Here is a 19,358-nt window from a genome sequence, read left to right on the forward strand (position 1 = left end):
CTTTCTGTACCATCACTTTAGTAGGAAGCACTGCAGGCACTGCCAGTTGCAATGCATCTGACTCAAGCCCCTTCCAAGTCACTATTAGCACTCAATTTCAGTGTTATACAGTTGCTGATTTCTTTAAACTGGATTCCATGAGTTAGTCATCATTTTTTATGTTGGATTAAAGCATTACATCCCTAAATGAAAGAGGCACAACAAAGGCAAGCCCCAGTGCACACACTGTTGCATGTGCTAATGGTCCACTTGATCGATTGCAGCATCTTTTCCTTTTCCAGGTGGGGATAGTCTACCCTACAAAATATATGTTTATACTAAATAACCACAGCAATATTATGAGAATGGAATGAGTACAATTGGAATTAATATTGCAAAGTGGCGTAACATTTGGGTGCAGAGAAAGCATCGATACCAAACAATTATTTCATACAGGATGACAAAAACAAAGCACTCAAATCCTACATTTCAAAGAACACAAGTTTCAAAACCAGTTCAACATATACAAGAAATATGCCACAGGTGCATGAGCGCAGCCCACTCACAGGGTGTTTAGATGCCATCTTTCTGAAAACTTCAAGGGTAGCTGTTCAAAATCACTTTCTCCCCTATTTTACTTATTCTGTTTTTCCATCAGTAATCTTCAACAGGATTTGAGATGGTACTTTTTCTGCATGCAGCCCTCTTAAACAGAAGAGAAGCAACAGTTTCACTCCATCACTCACCGGTATTCCCAGACTGCTCAGCTAATTTTTCATAAAAACCCACGTCATCAGACTTGGTATTATTACTTTTCTCAAAAGATAACTTCTATTGGTTGCCAGAGTTCAGGAGGCTCAAGCCTCTATCTTGCATAAGTGCCTCACTTGATAACTGTAAAAAAAGGTTTGAATAAGGCTTTATAGACCCCAAAATCTGCGAGAGCCTGGAAAACAGGAAGTGTAAGGACAGTAACAGACTTAATCTGCTTCAGCCTTTTTGTCTGAAGTGGAAACAGTAACCCAGAGATGAGATAGTCAGCAGAAAACACCCTGGAGGCTACAACATATTAAATCACCAGAGCAAATTTTTCCAGACCGTATTTCTTAGCACCCCAGCACAGCCCATTTAACGCAGCCGTGGCAATGAAGCAGACTAGGGAGGATTCTATTTTCCATCTCCTCCCAGGCGCTCCGCGAAAGGAAATACTTTGCCAAGTTCTCAGTTTACATTTTGTGACAGGGTGATGCTCTTAAAAATTAGCTGTACTCTCACTGAAAGTATAGGTTTTTTTCTGTCATGACTAAATCTCCTGAAATAACAAGTCAGTTTATTTTCACACCCTATAGTTCTCTCTGGTAAAGAAACTCCAATTTATTTTTGTCTCTCTTCTGCCTATTTTCAACATTTGTGACACTTCTACTTTATAAGATAAACATTTGAAAAGGAAGATGTCTCTGCACTACAGAGATGCACTTTTATCACATCGGCTTTTTAAAAGAAAAGTTCAGTTCTGAAAAGGGGGAGAAATCACATCATCTGAAAACGACTTTGGATAGTCCTGTGCATGAATTATTCATGTTCTACGTTATAGTCTTCTTTATTTTCCAAGAAATATCAAATGATTCAGCAAGCCTGTGATTTTCTGTGTTAATCAGACGGCTGACACTATGCTAAGGCCTGACGATGGGCCAGGAAAGAAAGAACTGCTTTGTGTGAGCTAACTGCAAAGACTCTTGATGAATCCCACTCATTTGCACGTCTTCATGCAATAAGACGTTCAAAAGCAACTTCATTATATTAGTGAGAATGGAAAATTCTATCTTATGATTTATAGCCCAACCACTAAGACAGCAAGGCTGATATTTCCACTGGAACTGCTATATACAAAACACAAAAATACAGCTTTCAGTTCTTTCCAGAAAAATAATTTCTCCTTATTTTAGTTTTCCTTCCAAACCTGTTAATACAGCTACATGCCCTATGGTTTATTTTTCCAATGCATTTCACACATCGCCGCTATTTGTGGTAAAAGACACGGATATACATACAGACCTGAAATCACATTTGGGAAGATAATGCTAGTTTCTCTAAGAATTAAGGAGAACAACCTAAATTATTTTCTTTTCAGTTTGGTTACTATTAGCTCATCTGTTCAGGTATCCAGCAAGTGATGGAAACCACAGGTGGAAAGGTGAACCCACTCCCTGTTTTGATAATAACACAGTTTCATGTTAGCTCAGTGGTAACTCAAAGCTGTAATCTTAAGTATGTGTACAAAGGAAGGGAGACTCCTATCAACCTGCATGATCAACTACAAACTTGTTATGTAGGCTTTATAGAATAAAAATGTGTCCTCAAGTTTTTTACGTGATATCATCTCTAACAGAGGTATGATGGATCCTAAACATTTTGAAACCCCATAAAAAAAAAAAGACACATCTCAATTTGATCTGAATTTAACCCAAGAGTTACAATATTTTCCGTTTCCTATGTTGTATGTGAGATAAAGCATTAATATAAGGCAGCTACATTTGAAAAATAAGAATTAATAAACAATGATACAAGCAAAAAAACCTGTTCAATAAAACTATCGGCTAGGACTTGCTGGTGCTGCAGTATCTGCTGCCTTTGAAAATAACTGTTGTGATTTCATAGCTTTTTAAAATTACATTAAAAGAGATAGACTATAAAACATAAGATTAAAAGAAATAAAAATTTTAAAAATCTTATTTGCAATAAAAGAGGCTCTTCAAATTTTCAGGGCCTCTGTGAAGACTGAATTTGATTTTGTTATTATGATCTTTATGCGCCAGCAACGTGCTTAGGAAAACAGAAAGAACTGAAGTCAGTCACCGCATTACATTCCCAACTAACCCTCAAAATCTGACTAACCCAGAAGACAGGATTAAGGTGGGCAAAATATGGCCTGAAGTAACCAGATTATACACCCACATGTGAGGGGTGGAAGAGGAACAAATAATGTAGCAAGGATTAGTCCTGACAGACTCTATAATGCATATCTCAATGCATTCTTGGTTTTTGTAAGGTGCTACTCCAAGAAGGAGGAGGGCAGGAAAACAAGGCACTTCAAGAATAAAACCCAATCCACAATAAATATTTAATGTACTTTTTTTTCCCTGTTCAGTGGCCAAGGTGCACACAGCAGCTGTTCCAGGACCATTCCAAATTGTGAAGCTTCTACTGCAGGCAGAACAATGAATATAAGGAACTAAAATGCAGCCAAAAGCAATTTCTTCCTTGCTTAACTCTCACAGTTGGTATAACAGTTGCTTTCTGCAGTGCTGGCTGGAGGGGTCATGGTTGTAGACAAAGCACATAGAACAAAAACCAAGTATGCTGTAGAGCAACAAGTTTGCATTAGTGGCTGGTGAGCGTGCCCAACAGCATCAATTGCCTTTCAGTAGCTTGTAACAGAAGAGGAGGATGTGCAGATAGCACCGTGATAACATCATCAGTACTGAGCAAATCAAATAAATGATTAAATAAATTAGTAATGGAAATTGTGGAAGAGAATCATGAGAACACAAGATATACATACAATATTTATTTTCTGTAATCTTTCAGAACAATCCCTTCTCTCTAATTCTAGATACTAGCTATATTGTATTAATTAATTTTACTAGAGCTCACAGCTATGGCATTTCTTGGCAAACTGTATGAAAACAGATGTCTGAGCCTGAAGACACTAGCTTCTATTTTTCCCCCAAATAGTGAGCTGTTAGCATTCTTTCTGCTGCTAACATATTGAAATTTGCTGCCATTTTCTCTCCTGTTGTCTCAGTGTTAAAGCAGAAAATATATTGTTGATAGGGTGAGAGAGAATAGATGCATTATTCCAAATAGAGATTTAAAAAAAAAAAAAAAAAAAGACATGATTGGGTTGTCTTTCACAACATTGCCACCTCCAAAAGAATACACTCTGGGAGAAAATACTGGAAGTATTTTCAGCAGTCAATGAAGAAAAAAGGATAGTGCATATAAGTGCATGTAATACAGTCAGGAATACATCAAAAAAGATGTTCTGTTCCATGCCCTGTTAGTTTCTTTTGTTACTGCTAAAGCTACTAAGAAATTGAAAGCTTGTATTCCAAAATTTGGATGTCAAAGGTTTCTCTTGGATGTATACTGAAGAAATCTTTTGATTTTCTTTCCAGATAATCACAATTACTTTCCATATTTTTTATTTGCAGAAAAACGTATTTTCTAGCAATTCATTTAGTTTATTGAGATTTTGTAAAATGGAAAAGAAACAAAATATGCCAACTGCAATTTGTATATCGGATCTAGTAATGCTGATTCCTTGGTTCTATTCTGAAAACTTAGGAACAGTGAAGAAAAGGTTTACAAAATCCTTTGAAAAACAGGGAAGGGAAAGTGTAGCTGACTGGAAGATTAAAACTTCTGGGTAGTATACTTCAAGCCTTTTTGATACAGAATTTTAAAGATATATTGTTTAGGAGGAGGAAAAGTCATTCGATTGATGGCATTTGTCCGAGTAAAAAGAACAACCACCAGTGAAATGTTCTGCCCTTGCCGCTTGAAAGAACTTAATTGTAGTCTGAAATGGTTAATTCTGTCACCACTGACCACAGTAACAGGAACTGCCCCCAGAGGCTGCTGCCATATTAGGTGTGTAAATGGCAAGCCCTCTCCCTGAGAAAAGCACATTCAGCAACTTCAAACAGTGGTCAAACAATGGAAGGGATCAAGCACAGTGTGAAATGACAATAAAAGATATGAGTCTGAATGGACATCCCTCATATTTTCCCCAAGTTTAGGTCTGATGACATTCAGCATACAAACTGGGTTCTCAGCATATATTTGCAATTCCATTCTTGCCCAGCTTTTCCCAATAGAATAAGGAACATGATGTTGGCAAACCCTTACTTCTCCATCAGTTACTCCAGAGAGAATATGCCTAACGCCGTCTTTTTGTCACTGAAATTATATTTTCAAACATGTTTAATTAGGAACTTTTTATGTTTGTCAAATCCAGTGCCAGATGAATGATGATACAGATCACTACGTCCCAGAACTCATCAGCATCCTGGTAGAAAAGCCTAACAAGCAAAATGCATCAGCAAAACAAGACTCATCTGCAGTGTTGAATAGATGTTTTTGACCATGTCCTCCAAAAAAAGTCAAAGTACATTTGCTTTTAAAAGTCTGCAAAGTTGACAAGCTATCTTTATAACACTAAGCTGTCTGGAGCCACGCTGCATTATTTTAGATTAAATATACCTTACTGATCTCTACAATAAATATTTGTGAAGAGAAATATTTTCAGTTATAGAATATGCTAGGTAATTATTACGTGGAAAAATGGAAGCCAAGTTGGCTACAGAGTAGAACTTTGGCAAAATTGTTCTCTGATACTGCTTTCAATTGTGTGAATTTGGAATTAGAAAGCTAAAGAGACGTACAGTGAACTCAGAAAAAAATTAAGAAATGAGCTGGTGGATAAAGAGAAAAAATGACAGGAAAAAACTCAAAGTTTGGTGGGCAATGCAGAAAAATCTAAAATGTATGTTACCTGTTAAGTCCCTTCAGATGTCTGACTGGTATTGTTACTGATTAGGTCTATTTATTACTAGCAATTGCATAATTCGCAGTAATCTGGTCAAATTTATAAATCCCAAAAGAGGCAGATAAGAGAAAGAAAATCTAATACTCAAATCTTTCAAGGAGAGCTGACTTCAATCAGTTCAAAGATGTTTCTAGGTAATACACAAGGCTGGAACGGAGTAGTTCTGCACTCACTTATCAGGTCTACATTTTACCAGCAAGCCCAGGTGCGGCTCATCTCTCATTGCTTAAACCATGCTTACTAAAAAAGGGATATTGATACAGCCACATTCTCATTCTTTATTTCATCTATTTAAACTGTAAACCCCTCAAGGAAAAAAATTGCTTCTTGCTACATGTTCATAGACTACCTTGCACAGTGGGATTCTAATTTCAGTTGAGCTCTCCAATTGCTGCCATAATACAAATAATAAATGATAATGTGTTGGACCACCGAAGATAAGCCCTCCAGTTTAATAAATATAAATCCTCACTTGAGATAGTTGAATCTACTCTGGACTCAAAAATATATATTTTAGAGAATAATTCTGTAACAGTAGGGGCATAGCTGACCTATTTTTATCTCCAGGTCCATGAATCACAGAAGTTAAAATGAATGTATTACAGTATGAAACGTCTATTTTGAATGACATAATAGGAGGAGAAATCTTTTGAAGTTCCTTTTCTTCTGGGCACAGCACTCTACATATTAAGCACAATGAAAGGTGCTTATCTTTGAAATATAGAATAAAAGCTGTTGACCTTTCAAACATGAAATCTTGGTGAGCTTTGGTGTGGCGTGGTCTAATTATATTACAGTGGTTAGAAGGTAATCTCTTATGTATGCTGTCCAGACACATCATCTCTTATCAGTAATCCGAGGGGAGAATTGCATTTATAGTAAAGCAGTGATGTAGCAATCTTTGTTGAAAGACCAGGATACCATGGCTTCACAACAGACAACAAGAGATGTATGACATTGCTAAGCAACACCATGAGCTAGTGAGGTTTTCTCTGGTTTCATATGGTGTGGTAGTTAAGGAAGAAAGAGCAAGGAAAAGGAAGACAAAAACAACCAAATGAACTGAACAGTGCAAGAAAGAAGGAAAAATAAATGAGAAAGCAAGAAAAAAGTGTGAACTAATAGGGCAATTGTAGAATATCAGAACTACTTATTTATGAAAGCCTTGTTATCAGAAGAATCGATATGTTTGCTAATGGATCTCTCCAGCTTAACTTTCATCATCCCAGTTTCCTCTAAATTTTACAATAACATGCAATTTGGATAACGCTTCTGAAAATAAACTATATTTTAAAGGAAATCACTGTTTCTTAAAGCTGTTCTCCTGCAGACAGCCTACAGATCATTTGAAAACTAAAAAAGTGGGATCAAAGGTGACTGACAGAATGTTTTAGCATCTCAAAGAATAGAACAATTGAGTAAATGGTGAAAACATTTTCTTCCACAGCTTGACAAGCTCTTTGCACGCCAGAAAACAAAGCTGTTCATTTGTCCTCATCTTTTGCTTGTTTGAGGTTAACTCTCAGATGATGATATGTCTCTATGAATAGACACTTCCAAGTTTTGTTCTTTTTTTAATATAAATATTTGATATTGCTCATTTACTGTCCATGTAGACAATGCTGTTAAAAGTCTTCCCACCAGAAAAAAATCCATAAGGTAATTTTTTTAAAGTATAGCTTGAATTGTTCCTAAGTATAATCAAATGCATGTTTATATGCAAGAGGATCTATTCTAGAACTGTTATCATACAGTCATGTTTTCAACTGAAATATAAAAGAGCATAAATTAAATTTCCTAGACAAAGTCTTCCAAATCCCTTCCCCGACTCACATTATTTTCAGTTCTTTCTAAGCTCTCCAATTCTCGTGCAATTTTCATCTTCTACCAAATAAATGACACTTGATAAAAGATTAATGAATGAACCCAATCCATCTCTCATTCAATGGTGCAGAAGCGTACTGTCACCTCCTTTCAGGAAAATGTGTATGCTCCAAATTTACCTTCTGACCTGATTTCCCACAGAGCACTTCCTCATAAACCAAATCTAGCATGCAAAATTACGATCTCTTAACATCTTGAGGTTGGATACTTTACAACAGCCTAATAAATCATGCAAAAGTTGATGCATAGCACTTCTCATTGTGATGTAAAATTGTTAAAAAGACTGCCCAAAATAAATCAGTTATGACATCACTATAACAGCAATTACATCTATAATCATTGCACAAGTCAACACAAAACAACGTCTCATTTATAACTGGTCCCCCTGGCGACAAACATTTCTCTAAAAATAAACAACTTAGCCAATCTAAAAAGAAAAATCACAGATTAGAAACCAAAGCATCTATTTTCATGCGGAGAACAGGAGTCCCTGACTTCCCATGATATTTTCATTCCGGTAAGTTTGGAGTTTCTAGTTTTGTAAGCATAGGGCACGAACTACAAGAGATTAACTTGCACAAGAAAGAACAACAAGTACAGGCTAAATAAACCACAATTTCAGAGTTGCTGTACTTGTTTTCTCTTTGTTTCATTAATAAGAGCAAAAGCAAATTTGGTAAACAAGTGACAACCACAAGCAGTCTCTGGGCAGCAAACCTGTAACATAGTGCTACCAATGAAACTGATACTTCATAACTATTATTTTTTTTATTATTTTATTATTATTCTGAACATGAGCCAGCAGTGCGCTCTGGCAGCTCGAAAGGCAAATGGGATCCTGGGCTCCATCAGGAGAGGGGTGGTCAGCAGGGACAGGGAGGTGATCGTCCCTCTCTACTCGGCTCTTGTGAGGCCCCATCTGGAGTACTGTGTCCAGGTGCGGAGCCCTCAGTACAAGAAAGACATTGAGATTTTGGAAAGGGTCCAGAGGAGGGCGACTAAGATGATCAGGGGGCTGGAGCACCTCCCCTATGAGGACAGGCTGAGGGAGTTGGGCTTGTTCAGCCTGGAGAAGAGAAGCTGCGGGGTGACCTCATTGCAGCCTATCAATACCTGAAGGGAACCTACACCCACGAGGGGAGTAAACTCTTCAAAAGGGCTGACAACAGCAGGACTAGGGGAAATGGATCCAAGTTGAGGGAGGGAAGATTTAGGTTGGATGTTAGGGGGAAGTTCTATACAAGGAGAGTGGTTAGGCCCTGGAACGGGCTGCCCAGGGAGGTTGTGGATGCCCCGTCCTTGGATGTGTTTAAGGCCAGGTTGGACAGGGTCCTGGGCAACCTGATCTGATTGTGCGTGTTTGGTGGCCCTGCTAGGCAGCGGGGTTGGAACTACATGATCCTTGAGGTCCCTTCCAACCCGGGTGATTCTGTGATTCTGTGATTTCTATGCGGGAAGACTGAAATTCTTTACAGGTCTCTAAGAATTTTCGGTCTTTACTAAGTGCCTACAATAAGAAGCTTATTTTGCAGTGTCTGTCACTCCAGAAGTTGTTTCAGTACTCCTTCCATCTTAATGAGAACACTTATCTTGTTGTTAATGGCCGAGAAGAACGTTCCGTTAGACTGAGGACTCTCCACCTACGTATCTGGAATGGTTATGCGGGATTTGAAACATGATGTAATTAGATAAGCTTTTGCTCCATGGTGAGAATGACCCTCAGTCCTCTCCCTTGTTCTGCACACTTCTAAATCTCACTTCTCCTTAATACTGAGGGACATCAGAAAATCATTCTTTAATAGAGTCCAACAACTACAGGAGAACCTTTTGCAATGTTTTTGCCACTTGCACTTTTTCAGTTTTGTGAATGAGAAGTGACTTCAAACCACAAGAGGGAGCTCATATTGTTCTGTTATGCACAACAGCAATGCGTGGAGGCTCACAAGATAATTTGCCTCTAATTCATTTGTATAGAAGTGAGAAAGGTCATCAGGTGTATTTTACCAAGCAAGATACAGATGTGAGTTCAAATTCAAATTGGTCTTAATTAAGCATTTTTCAACAAAACAAGGATTGTTCCAGATTTTGTTCAACAAAACAAAATGCTACTTCTTAACTATAGTTTTTGATAGGAAAAGATTTACACTTTACGGTCGCTACTCTTCTGTGGATAACTCCATAGTTTCAGTGCTACCATTCATGAGATAGCAGACCTCTATCCTTTCAACTGCTGTGAAATTTATCTTAGTTCTATACATAACAATATACAAAGGCTAATGTTCCTAGAAGAAAATTCAAATCAAGCAGTTGTAGTAACAAGAGTTCCTTGAAGGCTTAGAATAATCTTGAGCCTCTTATCCTTAGAACTAAAAAAACAAAACAAAAAAAAACAAAAAAAAACCACAACAAAACAGCAGTGTGAAGAAAAAACCCAAGCTTGGTCTGCAGTCAGAAATCATCAGTTGCTGTGTCTGCAGTCAATGAAAACCTACACATGTGCAGCCTAAAGAAGAGATGCTACTCTCTTATAGTTCTCATAGGGAACTATGAAACAAACATGCTGGGAATACATTATATATTACCTACTTCAAAATGCGTGTTCTGCCATGGGTGAACTGTTTCTTGAAGACCTCTTACTAATATTTAGGACTGTAGAGTTCTAACTGTCCTGAACTATATGGCATTCAAAAGTTCCTACATTCTCCAAAATCCACAGGTCAAAACTTCGGAGATGTTATTTTTGTCTGGATACCAGTCTTCTCTTTTTTTTTTTTTTTTCCCCTCCATTTTCATCTAATTACTTACAGCCCTACTTATCTTGACAAACAATCCCTCCTGTTTCTTATTGCTTACCTCTTGATTAGGTAGTTGCTTGTCAGTTTTTGGGTTTTTTTTATCAACAATTATTTACACAAAAATTCATGCACACATCGCAGTTGAAGATGATTAAGTCTGGACCTTAGAGCCACAAAGTATCAAAAAAGTGGCTCAAGCACAGAACTAAGTAGGGAAGGTTTGGGTGTTGGGTTTTTTGTTCTTTGTTTGTTGCTGTTGTTTTTATGGGAATCATTTTTGTTGGTGATGGCATTTTATGGTGAAAGAATTTAATTAATGTAGGACTTAAGATACAAGCCTTCAAAATTTTATCTGGTATCTCAAGCTTTTCTTATGTTTCACTAGCAGTAGCTCCTCATACGATCTAACTAATTGCATATGCCCAGAACATGCATCCTTTAAATCAATATATTTTAGATATTTGCCTAAAACTATTCCGTTTTTGAGCCCTTTCAACCATTATTGGAGTTTTCAACAGGGATCATTTATAAAGAAAAGAAAAAAAAGGTGACAGGTATTATTTTCTGTGCGGATCTATTTCAATTCTATTTGAACATTTATATATTGGTTTATGCTTTGAAAAGCAATGAAAAATAACATGACTGTGGTCTACAGGACACACACAGGCTTAGCCACAAGTTGTTCCAACATCTTGCTAAAACATAACAAACTTTCCTGAAATGTATGTAGATCATTAGTGGTTAAAACTAAGTGCTGTCTACTGATTCTAAAAGACCACTCCTTTCTACACGTAGCTCTTGGCAAACTCACCTACAGTCCTTTTCATCCCCAAATCTTCCCTGAAGTAAACTGTAACACCTCCAAATTTGTGCTATTACCATTAGTGTAATCAAAAAAATATTTGAAGATGTGCAGATACGTAACTCCATGCAGATGGCTTTTGTGTGCATCTTATTTGCACTGAACATTTTGCTACATTGCAAACCTATACATGTTACGTGGTTGTATTGTGATATAAATGCCATTAAGCCCCACAGCATATTTCTCAATGTTTTGTGGTAATTTACATTTCTGTTCATGTCTTCTCAGAAAACTGCAGAAAATTAGATTTGCATCTGCTTTATAACAGTGTGAAATATTATTTGTAACTTATTAGAAGTGATGCACGCATTAAAAAAAAGAAGAATTAAATAAAAGTCTCCATTCTCTCTACACTCCAAATTAAAACAGTAGTTGAAGAGAGAAAAAGAAAGAAGAAAGATCTTGTTAAGGACAAAGCTGTACACATTTATGTAATAAAAACATGTCTGACCTTTTCACAGTCCCCAAAATTGCCAGCTACTGTAAGGCTTTCCATACGCTGCCTGCCAAATTTATAGAAATACTGGCCACCTTCCTACAGTTCACATCTGTGTTCAGTTGCATGCAGCAAGAAGAACATTAGACATTGAGAATATCTGATTAGAGCCAACCTGTAACATTATTTCTGATGATAAAGCTACTTTATCATGGGAAAGCACCAAAACAAGTACTCTAGATTGTTAAGGAATATTTGGTTAATTATAGATCACTTGAAAACAGAGCTTACTTCTACATATTAAAGTCAGTTAAATCACTTCATAATGCCTGAAACGTACATTTCCATTGTAGCAACATTGCAGTCAAAGCATTACCTCCATATTTTCATTGTCCAGAGGCTTAGATCCCAGTTAAAGCAAGGTAAACATTTGCAATGCATGCTTTCATTATTAATGAGCATTTAATGACACCAGCAAACCACAACATGAGCTGTCAAAAGAGGAAGCCTTTTCTAAGGAAAGGCACAATACTGCACTGGTCTAGTTTGGATCCTGAATTTTAAAGTTTGTGTGTGAGATATTCAATTACAAGGCATGATCTTGCAAAAATCCTGATTATTTAATGAACGCATTTGTGTTAGCTCTCCAGACCTTTTCTTACAGTCACACAGAAGAGAAGAACCAGTTTAATCCATCCTCTGAGGTTGCCATGATATTCCCAGTTTTCCTGGGATGCAGCTGCTTAAAGCAACTGCTGCCATAGCTACTTACGATCTCTCGGAGCTCCCAATTCAAACCTAACTACACAGACAGTCTCACTACTCCCTAATACTCAGCACATCTAGCTTTAAATGCGAGTTTACTGCCTTGTGAAAGGAAAGAGACTCATTGAATTTAGGTAACTGCTGACTCAAGACTGAGAATTTGTGCCACAAACGTGATTCAAATGCACAATTCAAAACCCTTTCAATTGCCAGAAGAGCTATGTAAGAATGTTAAAACATTCTTTTGGATATGTTTTACCTTATGACCTTAATAAATGCAATTTCTACAGAGACCAAGCTTATTCTAAAATGTTTTCAAAATCTATCAGAGAGCTCAAAGCTTGACCAACAGTAATACAACAAGCGTAGAGGCAGTATAGAACGGCACTGCAAAGTACTGTCTCATGATTGCTTCACATGGTGCAACACAATCTGATGTTTACAAAGGTCAAAATTGCCAAAGAACTGTCTGCTGCATTTAAAATACAGTGCTAATTAAGAAACAAGCACATAAACCCCTTACCTTTCATGCCCAAGAGACACGTGCAATGTCAATGCTTTAATCTGAGATATCTTTGGCAAAACTGAGAAAGCTGGACTCTCCTGTTCAGGTTTCTTCTTTCAGCTGCAAAAGTAGACAGAAAGCAAAAAAAAAAAAAAGGTGTTATTGATTGTAGGCATTCTACTTGAGACATCTTAAACAAGACTTGCTGTTACGTTGTAGGAAATCACAACTTTTTGAACAATGAACTTCTCCTTCCATTTCACAAACTAAATGCATTTACAATCACTTCTAGCCACCATTATCAATACTAGCACTGAAACAGAAGTATCACAGTTTATTTATTTAGGTTTATTGTGAGAATTAAATTTTCTATCTTCAGTGAAGTGATTGAAATATAAAACATATAACTGCATTAAACAATTACACATAAATAATCAATATGAGGGTGCATAGTAACGTGTCCTATTTTATTATGTTGGTTTACAATATCAGAGGCAGTTGTTGGCGGTATAGCAGGAGAGGTTGGACCTTCCCAACCAATACCCCATTACATTTTCTTGCTGTGTGACAGATGGCAGCAGAGGGGCAGTCTAACAAATGGGGTCTGACAAGGAAGTGCAGATAAAGCAAAGATGTGCTATTGAGTTCCTTCATGAGGAAAAAGTGAGATCCGTTGACATTCATCAATGCTTGATGAACATCTGTGGAGACCAAACAGCGGATGTGAGCACAGCGAAGAAGTAGGGGGTGTGTTTAAGCAGTGGAAGCAATGACATGAAAGACAAGGCACGCGTTGGACAGCCATGCAGATTTTTACTAGTGCAGCATGCAGGGTCTTGTTCATCTCTGGCAAAAATGCACAGCTAATGGTGGTGGCTATGCTGAAAAATACTATTCGTAGCTGAGCATTTGCACTACCAAATATTGTTACTGCACTCTCTGTATCTATTGTAGTTTCCATGGAAATAAATAGGAGGCATTACTTTCAGAGCAGTCTATGTATATCTATAAATCTTGAGACAGCCTTAACAACTAAAAAAATCGAAAGACATTTTGTTTTATTGGTAAGTTCTAGGCTTTCATTAAAGAAAAAAAAAAAACAAAAAAAAACTAGAAAAGAATACACCTTGCTCTTGAAACATATTCTTACAAAATATGGCAACAAATGCCAAAGCACTAACTCAAAAATATTTCTTAAAATCTGTAGGTTTTGTTATTGCATTAAGAATAAATTAAGGACAGGCTTCATCTACAGAAAGATAAAAAAAAAAAAAAAAAAAAAAAAGAAAAGAGAGATTTCCATTAGAAAATAATTCAAACATGAATGTGTCTGTATGTAAATAAGGACTGTTTTCAATTACTTTTTAAATCGGTTTTCTAGCTTTAATATTTTAATTGTTCTCAAATAACTGTTTGAAACCAATAAAAGGAACGCACACACTGGTCTTTAATTCAAAAGACAGCTGTATATGCTTGTTCCTGTTACGCTAATGCTACTCCAGGCTAGTGTTTAATATAGCAGAGCCTCATACATAATCATAGTCAAGATATCACTACAAGATATCCCTGATTTTCCATGTGTCTTTAATGAAAAAATATTAAAAACACTGTTGTGATTTACAGTTTAAGCTTTTTATGCTTAACATGAATGTGAGCCCATAAACTTTTTCATAACAATTCAAATATTGCAAGGTAGGAACAATTTCCATATCCTGTTTATTTTCCAAAAGGTTAGCCACCGGTACTCTTATTTTGACAAAGATTATTTTTGTTCCTCTCTGTGTGAGAAAAAATAACAAGCAAAATCTCTGAAAGACAACATCAGTCTGTCCTGTTGGGCCTCATACTTAGGCAGAGGATAGAATCAAAGCAAATTAGTGAGTGCAAGCTCAAGGCAGAACACCAAGAAGCCGCATATGAAGCGTCCTGCATCTGAAGAAAAGGAACAGAACAACCACAGTGGTTTTACTAGTTAAGCAAATACAGATACTTTCCAACTTGTATTTCCCTGACACAGTGACACAGTAAGTCCAATTAACTATCAGAGAAATATGAATTAGCTCAACATTCTCTATGACCCTCAAATAAACTGCAACATGAATGCCTGAACGTCATTTTTTCCTCCTTGATTGCATACATCTTTACATACCTTCGTTCTGCTCCAGGGATGAAGTAAAAATGATATGAAAATGAACAAAACGAGTTTGTTTCTGGCTGTGCCTTTTTAGTTTCTACTTGGGAGGAGCCTGAAGTTTGTTGCTCTGTCTGGTTGGAAGAGAGAGTTTACCTTCTAGAAAGTAAGAGCTGCTTATTCTCATCTCTTTCAGTGAAATCTAACGTCCTACACAGTGCTTCTGACTCAAATATTTGGTATGAAAGGGTGAAGAAATAACTGATTTAGACCTCCTACCATTTTCCAAGCTCACTTCTGTCCTCCCTATTGGCGCATTTTCATCTAGTTTTCACAGAAATTCTTGTACATAGTTACCTGCACACTCACTTGCAAGCTGGTGAGTGAGGATTTTAGGAAGGCACAGAAAAGGAGGATGCTGTCAACATTTGTGATGGCTTTTAAGGGCTAGAATACTAGGAGAGAGAGGTAGATTGCCATGTCAGGCAGAAAGCAAATAAGTCCCTGGGGAGTATTCGAGAAGCATTAATCCTGGTGAATTGGACTACTGGAATGTAGTTTCAAAGACTCTATTAACTGTTTCACTGGACATTGGCATTTGTAATATAAATAGCATAATATACATAACATAGTCCATACCTGAAACAACTGAGGGCTGATCAGCAGCACTATAACCAATAAATAAAAATACAAACTAAGATTAAAGTGACTGCTGGCAAGTGAACAAGCAACATCTAAAAAGCTAGGCTTTCTAGGCTGCTACAAAAAGCAATGAAGATGAAAAGGTCTGGAGAGATCAGGTCTTAGCATGGGTCAGGATGTGTCTCTGTGTTCAGTCATGCTGCAGAGTCCTCCCTACTGCCATAGCCTGTAAGATGAAGTTAGGGGCAGTATGGCTGCCACACGTGCAGAGGTCTTTCTTGGATTATGGACTAAATGTGAACTTAACAAAAAATAAAGATGTTTTTGAAAAGGTTTAGTGGTAAGTACTTGGTTTAGTTGCATTCACTCACCACCTGCTAAAAGTGAATCTGAAATTTCTCTTTTAAATATTTACCATGTCATCTAAATTGTCAGATGCTCAGCTTACACTGATGAACAACAGCACGTTACGGCTTATGACAGTGATGAGAAAAGCATGAACTTAATACTTTCAAGCCATAAGGAAAGTCATCCTCACAGACAGTCAGTGGGCAAACTTAGAAGTGATTTAGATTTCTAAAAGAGACAAAAAGGGAAAAAATAAAAATAAAAAAAATAAAGGAGATTAAAAATGTCAACATGTTTTCTTTGCACTTCTCCTTGCATCTCTTACCAATAAACTGAAGAAATCACAGACTGGAGAAGGAGTATTGCTTCAAAGTGAAGTTACTGAATGAAGATTCTGGAGATCTTTGGTCATTTCCCAGCTACTATATAGTTTTATATACATATATAACTATTATATAGTTATAAAGTTTTTGTGTGACTCCATCTCCACCAGCAAAGGCAAAAGCATTTATTTTAAAGCATCTCATTCTGGCTCACTACTTGATATATAAACATGAAATATAACTACTTTTATTTCTCTGCTTTATCTTAGTTTCAAAATCCAAAGTTAATCAAGTTGTGTAGTTCCACTACTGTCCTTTAGGATGCTTTCCAGTAACAAAATGTTACGTATATATGCTTATTGGTATTGAAGGCTCATCGTGTCACAATATAACTCAAGGCCCCAGATACTACAAAACTCTGTTATGGAAAGCAGTATGCAGACTGCTAAACACACTGTTAAACACGCTGTGACAAGTCAGCAAGAAGGCTATAAATAGCTCAAAGAATTAACAGAATTTTCTTAACAGCAAATGCAATCAAAATCCACACGAAGCATGTCTCACATGGGTGGTGGCACGTGCCATTAAGTGACTGTTTATTGCTTTCAAAGATAGTGTTGATAGACTTGGCAGAAAGTCTATTTAATTTTCCTTTGGAAAGATAATTCTATGGCTTTGCTGGGCTCATGCTAGAAATTCAAGACAGTTTATTGAGGTGAATACTTAATATATGACAAAAACCAACTTATTTATTGTGAATTTCCACAGAAGAATTGCACAAATGAATTTAGATGGACTGAAATTTGCAGTGGCAACCAAAGCAGATCAACTAATGCTTAGGTGCTTATTTTGTACCTAAGTATCTGGAAATTCTAGCATGACACTCCAGTGCAAACATTTACCACACCAAGAAAAAAAAAATCAATATGCAATTTTATTCTATGAAAGCTTACTATAATAGCTACTTGACAAAGATAAATGGAAGGTGGCTTACGAGAAGTCAAATTAGGCACTAGTGAATGGATTGAGTGTATTCAATTACTGTACCTATTGTTGAAGCAACAATAATTTCTCTTGATTGATTTATGCAGAATCTGAAATCCAAAATGTCTCAATAGCACTGAACAGTTTTATCTCTCTGTGCAAACACAAGGTACGTGCATGTTTCCAATATTCAAAATAAGCCTAAAGGAATAATCTCAGCTCAAACACAACGTTCACTAAAACAGAGAGACTAAATCTTCAACATAAGCCTTTACATAATTTATTTTCTAAGACCGTCATACGCCGTGAGCTTTCTAGGAAGCTTCAAACTCTTTCAGTTATGAGAATAACAAACTGGAGTTTTGAGCCACCAGGAATTAGATGTTGCACAGGAAGCTTGAAAACTTGAAACTAAATGCTTTATTTTGCCCTGTATAAAGAGTGCACTGCATGTCTACCAATACATTGTTCCCCTCAAAATAACCTAATTCTTTTGGCTGTTCTTGGCTTTTAGAAATACTTTTGGTATAAAGTTTGTGACAACTAGGGAAGGTGTTTTTTTCAAAGCAGTGCATTTCATTAGGTCCCCGAAGATACCTGCATTTAAGTGCCTTGCTATGTGTGCCCAATTTCTGCTGCTTCACAAACAATTCACAAATCCAGCAGAGCAAGCATCGTCTCCAGCTTGTAATCTATCAGTCACCATCACATCTTTGTGTAAATGTCAAAGATTTAAATCTAGAGATAGACATTGTTTGGTCAATCAAATATACTTGCCCTGAAAAACTATGAAGTGCATTGCCCAGCATGGTCTTTGCTAAGAGCCTCAGTTCTTTTCTTCTATTAATTTAAATAGTTCTTATCACTAGATACGCAGGATGCACCCAAATGAGTGCAAACAGAAGCCAGATAGATGAGATTTTTTTCTTGATAAGCCATTGAATGTTTAGTTAGGTCCTCAGTTCTGTATTATTCTCCTGTGTAACCCTAGATGCAGAGCTTGGGTAACCTACATGTAAAATAGAACAATATGCCCCTTTCTCAGCATGCAGTGTATGCCTGTTTGCTTCAAAGAAGGAACTGTCTTCTCTTCAAAGCCTTCTTCTCCCTGCATTAATACTGACCAGACTATCTTAAAGAAAATATGTCAACAACATTCTCTATTCATATTGCATTACCCAGCAGAGAGAGGTTCAAATTTCAATCACGAGTGCATATATGGCTTCAATCATCTTTTCTTCAGTAGATCAGAATTATTATCCTCATTTCACAGACGGAAAATCAAGATGAGGAAAGGGAATATCATCTCTTTCACAGGTCACTCAATGTGTCAGTGGCAAACTTGGGTACAAACTTAGAGGGTTTTTTTGAGTAGAATTCACTCCTCTATTAAGAAGACCACATTGATTTTAGTCTTGTGAAGGATATCCTTATACAAACTCACCAAAACCAAGACAGTTCTTCCCTAACACAAAATTATAGCAAGGGACACTTTTCTCACAGGATAATCTCATCTAATAGTTAAAATACTGCGGTGACAAAAAGAGACTGTGATAGTACAGAAAGTCAAGATGTATTGCGACTTCTGTGCATTTCATTGGAGACATTTCTAAAAATAATCTCCTCCTTACTGACGTCACTGCTTTCCTTGACTCATGGGATGCTGTGATAGAAAAAAGATAACTAACTGAAACTTCATCTGTGATAGTGCCTTTAATTACTGACGCATGGTTCTCACTTCTCAAAGCTCATAGCCAAAATAAACCACAATGGAATATATATTTAACAATAGCTGAAGTATAGGAACAGTGCTGAGCACATTACAATAGCTTTCCATCCATAGGAGTCAAACTCAAACAAAATGCTTAAAATTAAAGATCACACAGTCACAATATTTGTTTGTTTCCTGGTATTCTTCTTACGAAGATACAAACAGATAAGAACATTCATGATTTCCCAATTCTACCATCAAATGCTTTGCAGAGACCTTTGACTATAAGCTTACGTGGGAGTAAACTGAAAAGTTACTTAAATAGCAATGCTGAACTTAACAGCTCAGCAATGTGTGAACATTCTTTAATCTTGATCCAATA

General features: G+C 36.8%; 1 long non-coding RNA gene across 1 annotated transcript in view; it reads right to left on the minus strand.

Annotated features, from left to right (window-relative positions):
* Positions 1 to 19,358, minus strand: part of LOC122170422 — a 92,305-nt gene that overhangs the window by 38,205 nt on the left and 34,742 nt on the right. Inside the window, exon 5 of the long non-coding RNA XR_006171755.1 lies at positions 12,856 to 12,957. This is a non-coding gene — a long non-coding RNA (uncharacterized LOC122170422). The remainder of the gene's footprint in view (positions 1 to 12,855; positions 12,958 to 19,358) is intronic.

The sequence above is a fragment of the Centrocercus urophasianus genome, unplaced genomic scaffold (genome assembly GCF_019232065.1).
Source record: "Centrocercus urophasianus isolate 14NV4802_14NV808 unplaced genomic scaffold, USGS_Curo_1.0 seq_7, whole genome shotgun sequence".
Classification (NCBI taxonomy): Eukaryota; Metazoa; Chordata; class Aves; order Galliformes; family Phasianidae; genus Centrocercus; species Centrocercus urophasianus.